We start from the raw sequence: 16,713 nt of genomic DNA, 5'->3' as shown, positions 1-16,713 counted from the left end.
GGCTCTTGATTTTATTATCTGCCTTCTTTCTAATAAAATTTAGTCATTTAGTCATTTGGGTAGGACTTAGATTTTAGGTTTTTCCTTAGTGTTTTGGCATCTGGATTTGGGATTGATTGACATTTTAAATTTATTGAAATAACTATGAATTTACTCCTGATGGAAATAGGGACATGTTGATTTCGATTTTGCTTGGAAACTAAGATCAAAGGACAATCCAATCCAAAAAGAGTTTGTAATGCTAAAACTTAGGTGACATGTCAACTCTGGGGAAAAATAAGGTGATGTTGAATTAATACTTGATGTGTTTATAGTAAGTACAAGAGTGTTGATAGTTAGATCAGTTTGGGAAAAATCTATAGCACTGAAATTATGAGCATGGCTTTATGTGAAAGATAGTGGCTTAAAATACTGCCTTTAACATCTGTTAGCCATACAAATGCCCAGTTTTCTTGTCAATAACAGGTAATAATGATTTTTCACTACTTCACAGGGTGTAGTGGAGTGGGGTGCCAGGAATATAGTCAGTGTTCAATAATGTCCATGATGACTTTGACGATCAGTGATTCCAGGCTTCACCTGAGTCATCAACAGAGAGGCACTGTTCCGTTTCGAAAGTGAAAGTCAGGCTTCCATGTAAATCCATGTATCGAACTTGCTTACCTCTGTGGTTAGGAAAAAAATCTCAGAGAGCATCAGATTCAGTAATGTTTATGACATTTTCTGCAGAATAATTGTTTCTCATTTCTCTGAAGTCTTGAGATCAATAGGCAGAGAAGGAGGGGAAGGAAAAGAGTGTTTTGATGGTATGATTCCTAAGGTCAGGAGATGCGGTGGGAAGCAATCCCTCAGCAGAAGCCGAGGACCTGCCATGGGTCTGCTTGCTGAGTTTTTGGCATTCTGAATTAAGAACTGTGTGTGGGGTGTGTGTGTGTGTGTGTGTGTGTGTGTGTGTGTGTGTGTGAGAAAGAGGGCGAGAGAGATTATGCAAATATGTTTCTCTTTTCTGAGAATTCAGCTCATGTGAATGAAGACTGCAGAAAACGGCCTAACTCAGTGGGAATGTTGTTTTTATAATTACAGGTCTAGGCTTTTCACATTGACTTTCTCTGCTGCCTCCCCTTCTGCTCAAGCAAAATCTGTCTGAGAAGATCTGATGGGAAGGAACTAACTGCTTAGGACTCTCCCTTGTGATGAAAGCACATGTACAGGTAAATATCTCTGGCATCTTTAACCAAAAATAGCTCTCATTTCATTGTAAAAGATCCAGGGTAGTCGTGGGGATGCTTACATACCTATTCGCATGCACACTCACACACACACACACACAAAACAAACATACATCTATAGATTGATGCGTTCTCCATCTCTCCATCTCTTTATAAAAACGGACCTCTTGCTTTTTGGGAAAGAAATTAACTGCTACTTATTTTGAGATCATCGGCTAGGATGATAACAAGGCGTTAATAAGAAAGGAGATAACTGGCGATTGTGTTTATCAGTTCAGCTACAGAGACCATGTCCCATCAGATGGTCTAAGGGAGCAATGCAATATACGCTGTTATATAATCTTTTTGTTCCTCTTCACAGTGCCGCGATGCACATCTTTTCATAGCAAGTTATTTATCTACAATACGATTTTAGTGATTATATAGTATACCATTGAATACATATCCCGAAGTAATTTAATTGATCCCCTCTAGTTGGACATTTAAGTTATTTCTATTTTTTTTTTTTTTTGGCCTTTATGCTACCAAGAATGTTCTTATGGCTTTATGTTAGTTGCCATTATTGATGGTTTCCTTGGGATAGTTCCTTAGCAGTAAATTTCTGAATTTAAGCATTTTCAAGTTTTAAGACTCTTGACACTTGTTGCCAAATTACTTTCCAATAAAGTCATACCAGTTTATATTTCCAGAGGTGCAGTGTAGGAGAGACCTACTTCCATAAAATTTTGCCAGTGTCCAGAATTTGTAAAAAGGAAGAATATTTGCCAGTTGATTATGAGAACTGGGGTCTTTCCACATGTTGGGTTATTTTTTGGGGGGTGGGGCAGTGCATTATCTGTAAATCATACCATTTTGAAGGACCTTTCTTCTGTAGGTAGTAGCATGCTTGAAACTTAACCAATAGTTGACATTTGAGAAATAGGACTAAATCAAGAAGCATGAAATCATTTGAGTCCTATTCCAAAAGAGTAATGCTGTGAGAAAATGGTCATGATCAAAGTAGAAAAAAAAAAAAAAAAGGCAAAGTATGACAGAAACCGCAGCGTAATCCCATTCCTGTAAAATTGTTTTTTTTTTTTCCTTCTTCCTCTCTTGTTTCATCCTCCTCTGGGATGCAGAAAGGGTATAGTATATTTCCAAATGGTCTTAATTAGAATTCATGGAGTAATCCTAGGTCTGGAGAAACGGGCTGACTAAAGTCTTCACGTCAGACCGCATTTCCCACAAAGCTCTGAAGTCTCAGAACAGCTACGGCACCTGGCCAGTGGGTCCCTGGAGCAACCGTTATGTGAGAGCAGAGCCTCAAATCCCCCTCCCGCTCCCTGGACTGCCTTGCTCCTGAGATACAGCGAGGACCTTGGGTCAGGCCGACTTTCTGGCCTCTTAGAGCTGCACTGAATCCCCAACCATTCAGCTCCACATATGCAAGCTGCCGTGCTAGGCTTATCTTATTCCCTCAGTGGTATTAAATAAGCTTCCTTTCACTTAAAAAAAATGCAAGAGAAGGTAGAATCAGAGACCTTCTTAGGAAGGAAGAAGGTCTTAGGAATTGTATACTTCTTAGGAAATATATACTTTATCCTTCATAAGTGCACAGAGAAAACTATGGAGGTGCGAGTCCCTCAGCCCCTGAGGCACATCACAAGGCTAAAACGTAGAAGGGAAAAAGAGGCAGAGTGAGACTGGGTATTAAGGACACAAACCCACGGGGGCTGGTCTGGCTTCAGGAAAGCTAATGCTTTTCACCGGGGACTCCGCAAGTCCTGTGTATGTACATTTGTTTTGGCCCAGGTTTCCAGTCTCATTTGCACAGCTCTGTATTTTTCAGTAAAGAGGGGAACATCTGAATTCCTAATTAAGACAGTCTAGCTTAAGAACTCCTCTTTAGTGGGCCATAAATTATTCTCCTCCAAATGATTATGAGGACACCTAAGAAAACAAAACTTGTATTTATGCACATACATATGTTATCCCAACAAAATTAATAAGTTCATAAAGGGAGAGAGGACAACAAATGTGTCAGCAAATATAGGTCGGGAAAGGAGTGCATCGTGTCCTGCCAGACTCCAGCAAGCGGAGGTAGCACGGCCATGCATCTCGGCAGCAAGGACGTGGTAAAGCTGCCATATGGGAGGTTTGGTATTTGGATAGCATTCAATTCCTCCCCAATTACAGAAGCAACAGGGACTCAGACAGAAAGGAAGAAAGGATGCTCTTGCTGTGCCTTGCTGGCTGCTGTGCAGAAATGCAGACATGTTGATTATTAGGGGCTTACGGATGAATTTCTCTAGGGAGATGGAAGAGTGGGAATATTTAACCACGTTTCACAGCAGCTGGGGTTGCCTCCATAACCAAACCGTTTTTGCAGTCGTGTGAGACACTTCCCTGCAAGGCCAGGCCAAATCATTGTTGAAAACTTAATCCACAGAGTCCCATAGGGCCTTTGGGGGTGCCTTCAGACTTTGCCAGTGCAGAGCGAGAGCACAAGTTTTCAACTGGAAGAAATTTGAGATGATGTCTTTCAATCCTGGTCTCATTTAGTCATTCATCCCTCATGTATTCATTCAAATACCTCTTTGGGGGCTACTGGGTGGTGGAGCTAGTGGGAAAGAACCTGCCTGCCAATGCAGGAGGTGCAAGAAAGAGAAGCAGGTTCCATCCCTGGGTTGGGAAGATCCCCTGGAGGAGGAAATGGCACCCCACTCTAGTATTCCTGCCTGGAAATCTCCATGCGCAGAGGAACTTGGTGGGTACAGTCCTTAGGGCCGGAAAGAGCTGGATGTGACTGAGTGAGCACACGCGTGCACACACACTCAGGTACTAGCAGAGTTCTAAGCACCGGAGATACGGAATGGAAGAATGTGGGCACAGGGCCTGCCCAGATGGAGCTCACATTTCTAAGGGAGATACTGTTGATGGCATCTGAATCTGGTTTGGGTGAAGAGGAGAGATGATCTGGACCATTCAAAAAGGAGGCTTGGGCCAGTTGCTAGTTGCTAATACCAGTGAAATAACTTCTTCCAAAGGAGAATCATTTAAGAGTTCTTTGGACTTCATCTTCAAAAGTAGACAAAGAATTCAAGTGACAGGGTATGCCAGAAAACTTTTGCAGTTAGTGAAGTTAGGGTATAACTGAGAATATTGGGAACACCACACATACAGTTTAGGTGGTGTTGGTATAGTGGTGAGGCAGCAGTGATTGTAAAATGAAAGTAATTAACAGGTGCACACTCTGTTGGGGCAACAGGTGTTCAACCTAGAAAAATGTTTCTTAATGGATTTCTTATGACGTCGCTGTGTCTTGGGTTTAACTTTGAAGCAAATTAAAAAATTGAAAAAAAATAAAAGTTTTAGAGTGCATCTGAAATGAGAGACTGGAAAAACCAGTGGAGAAAGAGCTGTTGATCTGGAAGGCTGAGGCAAAAAGAGCCAGAGGATAGGGACCAGCAGGGGGCTGTGACTATTGACGGCAGGACCAGACTGGAAAATGCAGAGAGAAGACAAGAATCAAACTTGGCTTGGATGCGCAATTGTCAGGGTCTATAAAAATCTTGCAGCCATTGATCTTCAGTTCACTTCAATTGTTCAGTTGTGTCTGACTCTTTGTGACCCCATAGACTGCAGCACACCAGCCTTCCCTGTCCATCACCAACTCCCGGAGTTTACTCAAACTCATGTCCATTGCGTTGTTGATGCCATCCAACCATCTTATCCTCTGTCATCCCCTTCTCCTCCTGCCCTCAATCATTCCCAGCATCAGGGTCTTTTCCAATGAGTCATTTCTTTGCATCAGGTGGCCAAATATTAAAGCTTCAGCATCAGTCCTTCCAGTGAATATTCAGGACTGATTTCCTTTGGGATGGACTGGTTGGATCTCCTTGCAGTCCAAGGGACTCTCAAGTGTCTTTTCCAACACCACAGTTCAAAAGCATCAGTTTTTCAGCGCTCAGCTTTCTTTATAGTCCAACTCTCACATCCATATGTGACTACTGGAAAAACCATAGCTTTGACTAGACGGACTTTTGTTGGCAAAAAAGTCTCTCCGTTTAGGTAACAGAAATAGTTGTTGTTTAGTCACCTAGTCATGTCCGACTTTTTGCGATCCCATGGACTGCAGCACACCAGGCCTCCCTGACCCTCACCATCTCCTGGAATTTGCCCAAGTTTGTGTTCATTGCATCCGTGATGCTGTCCACCCATCTCATCCTCTGATGCCCTCTTCTCCTTCTGCCCACAATCTTTCCCAGCATCAGGGACTTTTCCAATGAGTCATCTGTTCATATCAGGTGACCAAAATACTGAAACTTCACCATCAGTCCTTCCAGTGAATATTCAGAGTTTATCTCCCTTAAAATTGATTGGTTTGATCTCCTTGCTGTCCAAGGGACTTTCAGGAGTCTTCTCCAGCACCGCAGTTCTAAAGCATCAAGTTCTTTGATGTGTTTCTGCTTTCTTTACAGTCCAGCTCTTACAACTATAAGTGACCACTGGGAACACCATAGCCTTGATTATATGGACGTTTGTCTGCAGAGTAATGTCTCTCCTTTTCAACACACTGTTTAGGTTTGTCATTGCTTTAGAAGCAGTGCACACTGTCAATAATCTGTATTTTAACAAACGGTGAAGTGGGTAGGTTTTACTCTATGACTGTATAAGCACAGGAGACAGAGGAGTGGGCGGCTCACAGTGGAGGGTGGGGTTGTCTTTTTTTCATCTGTCACTCAAAGGAAGAATTGAGGTGGCATCGTCCCCAGAACACATTAACCTTACTCTAACTTTGACTAATTACTTCCCTGCTCTTACCTTATCCACCATCCTTAGAGAGTGAGACGCATGGTATAATTAATTTTCCCTTCTGTGGGCAAGAGCCATTAATTCTAGTTAACTTCACACAGGTTTAAGTTCTGGATCAAAAGAGTCTCCAGTTGGTGCCTCTTGGCCTCTTTGGCTTTTCGGTACCCTTCCCCTCAGCTTATTTCTGGGATTGTGGTTCTTCTTACCTTCCTCCCTCCATTCCTGGATGCTTTTAGTGGTCTCTTAAATAATAAAATCCACTCAGATTTATTTTATCTTCTTTGACCTTCAACATGGGTTTGGTACATTTTTGGCTTTGGATTTACTATCACTGAGGGACCCTTTTCCTCTGTATTCTTCCTTCCTAGTCACCTTATTCTGGTGCTCAAATTTCTACCGTATATTTGACTCAAATGCTTTTCCTTTCTTTGACAAGCCCCGTTCGTTTGGTTTAGTTGTCTGTCCCACCCCCTAACCCAACCCACCCAGACCCCCAACACACACCCTGGGATTTGCAATGCCCATTTCCATGGTTAAGAAAACCCTATGGATATTTATTAAATCTTTAAAATAGAGATCTTCTTCTAAATTATCTTTTAGAATAAATATGTTCTTCCTTTTTCTATACTAGTTTCTTCCAGTTGAAGGTAGTCTCCATAACTCATAGCCAGTTTGGGGAAAGGTATTATTTTGAGACAGCCTTTCCTAATGGCTCAGTGGTAAAGAATCCCCCTGCCAGCGCAGGAGATGCCAGTTTGATGCCTGGGTTGAGAAGATCCCCTGGAGAAGGAACGCGCTCCAGTATTCTTACCTGGGAAATCCCATGGACAGAGGAGCCAGACAGGGGTCTCAAAGAGTTGGACACAACTTAGCAACTAAACAACAAAAAATTACTTTGAGACCCTGAATGATATTTTTCATGGCAAAATGAAAATCCTAGAGACGAAGACTGCAGGGTACATAGTGTTTTTTATATGTAGGCATAGCTTTTCAAAACTATTTTGGAGTGTATTCGAGTATCTAAAATAATTTACCAGACTTCTGTATAAAGCATTTTATTCTTTGAAGAGTCTCATAAATAATATAATTTACTGTGTCAGTGTGCAAACATTCACGTAAGTCTTTTACCTTTCCTGAAATGAGGTAGAATATTTTGTCATTTGACAGTGAAACCCATGAGAAAATGTTTGATATCAAAACCTACCCTTTTTTTTTTTTTTTGCTTTCCATGTTGGGATGCTAAAGTAGAATGCTGCAGAAATTTCTTTCCTTCTAATACACTAACACTGCTCTCAGTGTTGGCAAACTGTACTATCCAAAGTGTGAGTGATGACTAAACGTAAAAATATCAGAGTGTCAGTATTCAGTGGTACTTTTTGAATTACTCTCTTTTTTCCTTTTAGAGTTTATCAAATGAGATGAAGCATTTAAATATGTTTTCTAAATTCCAGACTATTACCTGCTATAGCCTTTGGTGTTAGAGTATGTAGACGTGGAAAGTGAAAGATGAAAGTGAAAGTCGTTCAGTTGTGTCCGACTCTTTGCGACCCCATGGGCTATGCAGTCTATGGAATTCTCCAGGCCAGAATACTGGAGTGGGTAGCCTTTCCCTTCTCCAGGCGATCTTCTCAACCCCGGGGATCGAACCCAGGTCATCGAACCCAGGTCTCCCTCAGTGCAGGCGGATTCTTTACCAGCTGAGCTACGAGGGGAGCCCTTAGAGATGGAAGGGAACATGAAAATCATTTAGACCCCTTCCCCCCCTAACTCAGGACCCCCTCAAAACTCATTAGTGCTTCATTTCACCAAGGTTCAAATACCGAGTCATTGATTATTAAAAGAACCATTATCATTAGAAGATTTAGAAATATGCAATATACAGACATTCTTGGGAATAATGTACTTTCTTGAGTTAGCAAGAAACGGAAGACTCATGCCTCTTGAGGCCAAGCGGTATCGAGAAGGATTATGATTATCTCTTTAGATTAAATGAGAACTACATCAGTGATATTTTTTTAGATTTTTACTGTCTGAAAAAAATTTGGGAAGGCTGTTTCTAGGACTTGGCAATTTACTCTGCCTCCTGTTTTCTCTTTGGGGGTACTCTTTCTTCTTTCTCATTTTTCTTTTCTTTAAAGTAACAACAGGTCACTCTGAGGATTATATGCGTATAAACTTTTAGAACATTTTCTGTCCTGGTGCCTGGTTAAAGCATCTGCTACTGCTAATTCTACTCTGTTGTTTCTCCCTCCTATTTCACACTCTTGGTTTTTTTTTTCCCCTGGTAGAGATTTTTCTTGAGTAGCTAAAATAAGTATAACCAAACAAAACGAGCAACTGAGTGCTGATCTTATATGCTTTATAAGCTGGGGGTGTGTTTGGCTCCCCTGGCAGAGATGTGAGCCTCTGAGTGCATCTGTGGCTGAACTCAAGTTCAAGTGGAACGCCCTGGGTCTGGGGATCAGGGGGGCTTTGAACAAAGTACTCACTTTCCAAGTTTTCTATGAAATATCTGTTTCGTGAGTGGGCTACTCTCTGAGACTTCTTCCACTTCTGAAAAAGATCGTCAGCTGACATCCTTGATGTTTTAAGGCTTTGAAGTCCCCGTAGAAAAGAACCTGTGAAAAACCCCAGTCACCGTTTCTGTTCTCTTCGTGCGTTTGTTGTGTATGTGTTGAGTGTTTTCTGGGTTTTTTCCTCCTTCATGTTCAGGTGGAGCTAAAGAATGACCGGCTCCTCCAGTGTGGCGATGGTGATACAAAATAAAGCCAAACAAATCACTGCTTCCCTGCATCAAGGCAACCCCCTCCAGATGCCGAACCTCTTAAACGGGTATTCAGATGGCACAGGACGAGCACTTCGCTTGCCACTGAAATACAGCCATCTCTGGAGTGAAATTTGGCAGCTGTGTAACAGTCGAGCTGCAGCACTTATATGACAGTTTGGGGAAAGGAGGGAGACAGAAATAGCAGATTCCAAAATAATCCAATTAAAAGAGCCTGGAAAGTGGAGTTGGGCAACAGGAAGGGAGGATGGGATGCCCCGAAGGTGGTTTATCTCTGTGGGCTAGAAAGGATAGACTTCAGGTCCAGAAGCTCAATGGTGGCCACACTCAATAATCTCCTACACCCGCCGGAGACGGGGCTTGTCTGCTAGGCCACTGGGCTATAATCTTGTGATTTTTCTCTCTCTGTTCCCAGTGGTCTAATTATTAGGCTGTATTGGCACTTAAATAGATCTGTCTTTTAGAGCCACCTCCTCCTTTTGCCCCCTGCATAGGATAATACCATGGTGCAGTATTTATGACACCAGAATGTACCACGCTGAACAGTTGTTAGATTAAAGCACCTTTTAAATGGCTCAGGCAAACTGATCTTGCAGATCGGAAAGGACAGCCCCCTCCCCCTCTAAAAACAGAAAGGACAGCCCGTCTATTTAATTCAAAGATCTTTGCAGTAACAGTGACTGGGAAGAAGATTCAAGAAATGAGCCTGGTAGACGAATGCAGTTGGATAAAAATGGCAACTTCTTCAGATTTTTCTAGGAGTGCAAGTTACCATCGTGAGAAACATTAGAATAAGATCATGGAAGTCATAGTAAAATTGATAAAATTGAAAAACTTTCAACGATGTGCACAAAACAATTTTTTTAAAGCCCAGAGGAAAGAATTGTCAATGTAGAAATAATCAGATCGTCAGTTCATAGAACATCAGATTTCTCAAGAGGGAGATTCCAGGGAATAAAGGAAGCAGATACTAAAGGAACCAGGGCATTTTAATTTAACCAGAGAAGAGAGAACTTTTAAAAAATATATATATATATAATAGGGAAAATTTTAAAGTATGGAGTTTCATTTAGAAGCACATGAAAATCTGAGATTTTTTTTAAAATCTATGAAACAGAGATAATTATATCTAACAGGTATGCTGTGACCAAGGGTGGGAATGCTTAAAAACTCTATGGTGAGTTGTAAGGCTCTCTGCATTTGTTATTTTGTAAATATGCTGCAATCTTACGGAGAAGCTGATAGGGAGAGTAATCCCCTGTATGTGCAAGAATAACTTAGAGGACCAACCACTTGGAGGAAAAATCTATTGTGAATAATTTAAAAACATATGTGAATTTTTTTCGGCTCCTCATTTTTCTGTGTTTATGGTATTTTTCTAAAAATTTTCCAGCTAGCTCTGTTAACAGAGTTGTCTACTCTCTGTTGAGCTGGAAACCACATGATTTTATAGTAAATATTGCTTCTGAGTAAACTTTGAATAACAGACTAAAAAAAATGTTGTCTTGTTTCATTTAATAATCCTCATTTCAGGAGGTTTGGGCAGAACTAAGAGGGGGTCTGTGGGAGGGACAAGAGTTAAATAAGTAGGGTGCTAAGTGATGAAGACTTTGCCACGGAAAAGGTAAAGCACAGTAAATTTCTCCTCAGTATGGGCTGGCATGCTGAAATTCCCTTTATGCAGCAGCCCATCTGTCTCATTAGCTTCTGTGTCTCTTAATCACAGATTCCATGAAGTGTCTACTTGGCTCTTTTAAAGCTTTTTATCTTAATCTGCTACAAAAGTTAATGAAAGGAAATCAACTGGATTAGATGCTGTTTGTGTATATTCCCATGCAAGTTGGGGGTGTGGGACAAGCTCTATTTATAAGTGAATATTACCATAGGGACCAGTCTGTATACATATGAGTGTATTTGTATTTGCACTCATGTACATGTGTGCACTTGTGTGGATATCCACAGACATGGCACACAGGTGCATCTGCTCTCTACACCCTCCCGTGGAAAAGACACATTGACGTTAATTAGAAAGGATGATACCAAATAGTGAAAGTAGAATTCCTTTTAGCAGCCGTTACTATTAGAATTAAAGTGCTGGATACGTTGTGTGTGCAGGAGAGTTTGCTTATTCATCCTTTAGAACAGTAGTAGGAGTTAAATATTAACAGATTTAAGTGTCAATAAGGGTCTAAAAATAGGCATTCGCTATTGTGTGCAGGTCTTGCAATACAAACGTGTCTGCTTGCTTGGAATTTGAAATGCTTTGGATAAAGAATGTTGCAGAGTGCAATTTGTGGCAGAAAATGTGCCCCGGTTGTTTGTTTATTATTCCTGAGAATGTTTGCAGGACTGAACTATCACATATAGAAAAGAACAGCTTTGTTTGGAAAATGCAGTCGGAGCAGTACAAGAAAATTGAATTAAGTAAAGAAACTTAGGGAGACCGTCTTTGATTGATGATGCTTCTTATTTGCTCTTCATTATTCCCTGTGAAGGAATAAAAACTATGAAATTGGATTTGAAACTGGATTAAGACAAATGGCTTCTCAATTTTTTTTTACCTTAACTGTTTGCAATTTTTTTAGTAAAGCACAGAGTCACTATATAAAAAGTCCATGTTTACATTAGATCTTCCTAAACAGTGGGTCCTTGAGGTTTGATTTTAGGAATTAGTTTAGAAGATACAGAGGCAGAGTGTATCTGGTAACTGTGTGATGGTATTTGTCTCTATTTATTTCATATACCTACTATTTTTATAAAGTGAGCAGTGGAGTAAAAGGGAGGACAAAACACTATTTTTCTTAAGCAAGTCTTTCCTGCCTACCTGTCACCCTACATTTTCTTCTGCAGGTAAAATTTACAGTCTTACCATTTGACCCATCACTATACAGGTTTCCCCCACTATCCGAAAGTAGAGAGTGCCTGTGAAAAATCTTATGTAAGCTGAAATGGCTTTAAAGTGAAGAAGCTATTACCTTAGGACACATCTTGCTAACGGCTGCACAAAATAAATGGAGGGGAAGCACAGATGCTCACAGATGCAGTTCAGATCTCTGGGGTCACGATGCTGAGGTGCTGACTGCAGTTCCCAGGAAGGAGCTTGGCAGTGCCGCTCTTTTGCTGGGGGTGTTAACCGCTGCTGCAAAACCAGTGTTGCAACTGTGTTCAATTTTTACCTGTTTTCGTGAAAGCCAAAATCCTCTTCGGATTTCTTTCCATTAGCAAAAAATAGGTGCTAATATAGGCCTTTCATAAAAAGGAAGCATCATGAAGTGAACTTTTGAGAAGTGGGTGATGCTTGTATTCTCCAAATACTTTTATCAGAGATGTATAGACAGTCACATGAATTTCTGTTAACTAGGCTGTAAACATCTTGAAAAAAGGAACTGTTTTAGTTACTGTCCCTCTAGCACCTAAGCCAAGGCCCTAAACATAATTTGTTTAATGAATGAATGAATGACTCAATTCATGTATCAAACACCTACTTTTCAAAAGTGTCAGGATTCTTTAAAGATCTGGAAGGACTGAGGAATGGCCACGGATTGGAAGAGAGCCACAGCAACTAAATGTAAGGTGAAACCTGAGCCTGGATCCTGAAACAGAGAAAAGGTGTTGGTGGAAAAACTGGTGGCATCTTAACACATTCTATAGTCTAGGTAGCAGTACTGTGTGTGCTCCATTGCCCAGTTGGATCTCTCTGCAGCCCCATGGACTGTAGTCCCCCAGGCTCCTCTGTCCATGGGGTTATAGACCAAGGTTCATTTTCTAGTTTTGATCACTGTTCTTTGGTTATGTGAGATGTTGACTTAAAGAGAAGCTGGTGATGGGTACAAGGGAACACTCCTGTTTTGGCAGCTCTCTGTATATCTTGTTGTTGTTTTTCAGTCGCTAAGTCATGTCTGAATCTATGCAACCCCATGAACTGCAGCACCGCAGGCTTCCTTGTCCTTCACTATCTCCCAGAGTGTGCTTGAACTCATGTCCATTGAGTCAGTGATGCCATCCAAACATCTCATCCTCTGTCGCCCCCTTTTGCTCCTGCCTCCATCTTTCCCGGTATCAGAGTCTTTTCCAGTGAGTCGGCCCTTCCCATCAGGTGGCCCTATATGTCTAAAATTATCTTTTTGGAAATTTAGTTGAAGGTGCAAAACCAACCCACAGGAAGCAAGTAGAGAGTCACACATGACGGTATCCAGCTGACAACTTGGGACGGAGGTGGCCAGCTCTGGGCTGAGTCCATGTTGAGGGGAGTGAAAGTTGACTTGGGATTTGAGTGGCCAGCAAGAGCAGGAAGGAAGGAAAAGAAAGGAAAGAGAAGGAAAACTTGATTTGTACCTTGGGAGGAGGGGTTGACGTGACGGTTGGTGAATGCTGAGAAGTTGTTCTAGTTGCAGGGACAGTGGGGACAGAGGCACGAGAGGGGAATGCCGGTGGCCTGTGCGGCTGAGTGATGTGTGTGCTTTTGCTGGAGATCCGTGTGAAAGAGCACTGGGCAGCTTTGGGAAAGACAGAGCAGAGGATCCTTAAGACTGCGGAAGAGTTTGAAGTTGGTAGGGCGGTTGATGCAGAACTGCAAGTTCTTGTTAAAGGAAATGACTCTGTAACGTGACATATGCATGCAGTTGGTGACAGGATATCCAGAGTGACTGGAGATGGGAACGATGGAGGTCGTAGGTTAGGAGTTAGAAATAGGAAATGAGAGCTTATACATCTGAGGCCTGGGTTGGGAAGCATTGGGGGTGTCAGAAGTTTTTTTTTTAATATTTATTTGGCTGTGCTGGCTCTTAGTTGAAACACTTGGAATCTTTCGTTGTGACATGTGGGATCTAGTTCCCTGACCAGGGGTCAGACCTGTGTCCCCTGCCTCGGGAGTGCAGATTCTTAGCCACTGGACCAGAGAAGTTCCCGCAGCATGTAAACGTAACTTTCCCATATGTTTTTAACAATGAGAACTCTCCATGGAATGTGAGTTTGCCCACAGTGGATTCAAAACATGACTTAAATGGCAGTGTGTTGAATAATATGAATAGATGTTTTTTGGAGAATGTAAAAAGAAATGGCATCTTTTGGCAATGGCAGAACACTCTGGTAAGTGACTACTGGGTCCCCTTTATGGGTCTGCTGTGGGGGCACATATGTTCTAACTGGCAGGATAAAAAGAGTCTTTTATGTCCTTTTTAACTCCTGTACTGACTTTTCATAGGGAACTTATTTCAAAATTGTAATTGTAGTCAGTGATTCTATGTAAAGAGTTTATAGAAAAATGCTTTGTGCAGTGGGTCTTTCTACAGTCCCATGGATGCCAGTCCGTTTTCCTCCCTTCTCAGAGTGCCTTTACTGCAGGGGGTATCTCATTTTCTTTTGGCAGCCGAAGTGGAAGTCACATGCTGAGCTCAGGGAACCATTTTGAACTTGTTCTCAGAAAAGTTGCAAGGCGAAGGCAAGCGAGTCCCCTGTTCTGTAACCCTCAGTGGAGTTCCATAGGGTGGGGCAACCCATCAGGACATCCCCCGTCAACGAGGTGGTGCACAGATATCACACAGGTTAATTCATTATTTCTTAAGATGCCACACGGGAAGAGCATGGCCGTTTAACCTCATGGGCCTTTCAGAGACCTAACAAAGAAATGAGCATGGAATGTGCCAGAAAATTGCTGTTGGAAGGAGCAAGGCTAGAAAGCCAATTTTTAGGATTAGACCAAATCTGTTTAAATTTATATTAGAGTTTTACTGTACTTTATAACAACTCAATAATGAAATATGGAGGATATTTACAGAGCAAGAGGTGGAGGATAGTTAAAATTCTTTCCCCTTTTCACTCTCATCTTTCCTTCTTTAGTCTCCCCCCCCCCTTTCCCATTAAAAGTAAACTGAAGGAATGAATAAGAGGATGAAGCCAACAAGTTGCTTTTAACAAAATTCGAGTGATGCCACTTCTGTGAGTTTTGTCTAAAAATTATATAATCCTCGTTTTCCCATCCAGTGCATACACTTCTGCGACCCTAATCCACTTGTAAAATCTGGAAATAATAGGGAAAAGCCTTCTCAGCAAAGAGAAAAATGAAAGACCAAAAATCCTGCGCTTGACCCTGTAGGTGAGGCCCTGAGATACTCAAAGCCCTGTTGGCTTAGAAGGACACTCAACGTAAGGTTAATGATTTACCAAGTTTGCTTATCCGGTTCCCCAAGTAAATTAAAAAGAGAAGACTTTCTAGTGTAAATATATAGACCACAGTGAAGGAAGAAGTAAAACTGGAAGCAATATAAATCTCAGCAGGGTGGGGCCATTTAGTTTGGAGGGAGACCAAGTTAGTGGATTATTCAGGTTAGGCAAACATAAAGGACTTTTCCTGAGATGCAACAAAAAGGTGAAGGTGCAGAGGGCAAGGCTGTGGCGGTAAGATACAACCCCAGCCCTCAAGGAGGCTCTCAATAGGAGTTTCTTTTTCAGTCGTGTTATAGTTAACTTGGGGCTCCCCTGGTGGTTCAGTCGTAAAGAATCCACATGCAATGCAGGAGATGCCAGTTCGATCCCTGGGTTGGGAGGATCCCCTGCAGGAGGGGAAATGGCAACCCACACTAGTATTCTAGCCTGGAGAATCCCATGGACAGAGACGCCTGGTGGGCTACAGTCCATGGGGTCTCAAAGAGTTGGATACGGCTGAAGCAACTGAACAGGCACGCATGCATAGTTAACTTGGGGGATTCCACAGCCTGTGGTAGAGATACACGCATAGTAGTAATTCTCAGACCCCAAGTCCTTCCATTTCATGGCTCAGCTGTTCCCGATGGGAGACCTTAACCATCTTCTGCAGCTATTTGGCCAACAGCCAGGAGGAAAAGAGAGTGTGACTGTTCTCACTGGAGGTTTGTTAGTGGACATGTGGTTCTCTTTCACATTCCCTGGGTCAGAATTTAATACCATGGACATACCTAACTGAAACTAAAACTAGGAAATGTCCAACTGTATGCCCGGGAAGCTGGTTTGTCGAACACAAGCCTCTGCTTCAATTGGATACCTTCACGAGCAGGATATCATCCTCTGCCCCCATCCTAGCCACACCCTACGTACATATCCGAGTGAACACCCAGTTATTTGCAGGATATCACAACACATCCATTGTATGAGAATCAGGGTCTCACGAGTCGGTGTATCAGGACTCTTCATCTTTTAAACCATCTCGATCTGAACGTACATTCCCTGATATTATCTTCAGTGAAAAGAAGAGCAGGCAGTTGTGTGGCTTCCGAAGGAAAGGCAAGGACCTTTGTACATGCTGCTGCTAGGAGATGGTACCCCCTCCACAATCCCAGGCTTTTATCTATGCCTATTGCTCAGGAACCTGCATCTACCTTAGTTTGTCCATCTGTGCTTCCTAGGAGCTGGTCACGTTCTTGTTAACATTACTAAATTCCAAAGGAATTCCCAAGATTACCCTAGTCCTTCCAGATGGCTCACTGTCCATGTTTTAACCTCCGAGTGTAGTTGTATTTTCCTAAGATTGTATCTCCTATCAAAACTCTGAAACAAGTGTTGATTAAGCAGAACTATTTATTGGCCTTTGATTGTCAGATGACTGGACACAAGAAGGGGAGCTTGGGGCGGGGAGTTGAGGGTTAACTATATAAAATTATTTTCATGCTCTGTTACTTAGGCATTTAGATGGAAGCGGGTAGAAAACATAAAAAAAGGCAGCTTCCAGAAAAAACTTGAGTGTTCCAGGTAAGGAAGAAGAAATCTTCTTCTCCCCCAGCTCTTCCTGATTCTGGAACCTATTGTTCAGCATAGAGTCAACTTGCTTGAGAACTGTCCATACTAGAATTTGTCTACCTTATGGCCTTGCTGCTGCTGCTGTTAAGTCGCTTCAGTCGTGTCCGACTCTGTACGACCCCATAGATGGCAGCC

At 42.0% G+C, this 16,713-nt stretch overlaps 1 protein-coding gene across 9 annotated transcripts in view; it reads left to right on the top strand.

The window, feature by feature from the left end:
- ATXN1 (ataxin 1) overlaps positions 1 to 16,713 on the top strand; it is a 421,786-nt gene that overhangs the window by 169,130 nt on the left and 235,943 nt on the right. For all 9 annotated transcript variants that reach the window (XM_018038742.1, XM_018038750.1, XM_018038743.1 and 6 more), the window contains one exon: positions 1,084 to 1,211. The gene's annotated coding sequence lies outside the window, so the exon portion shown is untranslated. The remainder of the gene's footprint in view (positions 1 to 1,083; positions 1,212 to 16,713) is intronic.

The sequence above is a fragment of the Capra hircus genome, chromosome 23 (assembly GCF_001704415.2).
Source record: "Capra hircus breed San Clemente chromosome 23, ASM170441v1, whole genome shotgun sequence".
Lineage (NCBI taxonomy): Eukaryota > Metazoa > Chordata > Mammalia > Artiodactyla > Bovidae > Capra > Capra hircus.
The sequence above is the reverse complement of the archived record's forward strand: the minus strand, read 5'-3'. Positions and strand labels throughout refer to the sequence as shown.